This window comes from Mesocricetus auratus, unplaced genomic scaffold, assembly GCF_017639785.1.
Source record: "Mesocricetus auratus isolate SY011 unplaced genomic scaffold, BCM_Maur_2.0 Super-Scaffold_100676, whole genome shotgun sequence".
In the NCBI taxonomy this organism is placed as follows: domain Eukaryota; kingdom Metazoa; phylum Chordata; class Mammalia; order Rodentia; family Cricetidae; genus Mesocricetus; species Mesocricetus auratus.
Window position 1 is genome coordinate 129,652,753 of NW_024429266.1, and position 1,628 is coordinate 129,654,380.

The window sequence follows — 1,628 nt, forward strand, 5'->3', positions numbered from 1 at the left end:
TACATGAAATAGCTTCTAAACTTTCTTGCACTAGATGTTCAAAAGTTAGCCTTTAAGAATTGCTTTTGGGACCCTAAACTTCTCCAGTTCATGTGCTTCTCTCTATCACTTTCTCATTCCCATACAACCATCATTTTCATCATGGTCTCTATTTTGTTTTCTTCCCTTGACCCCCTCTCTTGTCCCTCTCTCTTAGTCTCCTAGCCCATGCTCTCTTTGTCGTCCTCTCTTTTTATATCCACCCAATCCTACCCCATGGCCTTGTTCAGTCTACCACTGTCTCTCCCTGCTCTGGTCTTTTCCAGATGTCTCGGGCTGTGCTTTGTCTTAGATCTACAATAAAAACATTCTCCTCAACCATGAAAAGAGAATTGCTTTAAGAGAAAATGTTCAGACATGACTTCAGGGTGATGTGGAGTCACTCTCTCCTCCCACAGAAGGTGCCCAGGCAAGGCCAAAAAGTTGTTAATCATGACAGATGCAGAGGTGAGGAAAGTTTTCCATAGATCCCCAGGGCCGGACCCTGGATGCATTTTCCTCAGAAAAGGAAAGGGAATGGAAAGGCACATTTTATTTCATCCATGGTGCAGACCACCAATTTGGGCTGAAAAATGCCTCTTTCACTCAGGATGGGAGAATGAGTGTGATAGGGGTGTGGGGGAGATCTGTCTCACTGAATAAGCTGTTGGGTTCAGCCATCCAGAAGCTGAACCCAATAGCCAAATTCCTTGTTCATTGTGATGACCTCATTCACACCATTCCAGGAAGTTTCTGGGAAGAAAGAACAGATCAAGGACTTACAGCAAGTACCAATGGCCTTTGGCTAAGACTTTGCTCTATTGCCGGTCTGTGGGAACCATGACTTGGGCAATGTCCCCACTGCTGAGACCACGGAAGAATTCTTCCAGACATGGGTTGATGACTACTTCAGTTTCTGGTTGGGGTGGGGCATCCTATTCCTGTTGCTTAATTCCCAGTTATTTTAAGATGCCTCTAAGTTCCCAACACTGACACAGGCCCAGACCAATGGCTGAAAGGACTACTAAGCATCACAGAGCAGCAGAGGTGATGGTAAGCCATTGTCTTCCAGTACATACAGCAGTTTCTTTCTGTGGAGTGTTGATGAGGATGACAATACTTCAACCTTGTCAAGGCTGTGATGAAGGAGCTGGCAGACAAGCTCGCTGTATCAGGTATCAGAGTTGTGTTCCTGGGCCACTTACACAGGGTTGCTGCTTTTATCTGTAATCTGGTGCCAGATATGCAGACCCATGAGTTCTGTGTGGTGACCATCACTGCTGAGGAAACTGTTCATCATTACTACAGTCTAGATAAGCTGAACAAGAGAGCAATTGATACATGAAGGAGATGATGAAGGAGTAATACCCTCATGTAATCCACACAAATTTCATGCCTATGATCTTTAATCTTGCCAGAAGTTTCCCACTCCCTTATAACAATGTCTGAGTATAAGGCAAGTTGTGAATGTATTTCTTTTTACAAAAATCAAAGTGCTCCATCTTATACTTATTTATATTCAAAAGAAGGCTGTCTCTCCTTTAAACAGTCAGAAGAGAAGGTTGCAGAGGGCTATATACTGCAGTGAATACTAATGTTTAGCAAGTTGG

The 1,628-nt window shown here is 43.8% G+C and overlaps 1 pseudogene; it reads left to right on the forward strand.

Moving 5' to 3' along the window:
* Positions 1–471: 471 nt before the first annotated feature.
* LOC101829983 lies at positions 472–1,383 on the forward strand (annotated as a pseudogene).
* Positions 1,384–1,628: the final 245 nt, after the last annotated feature.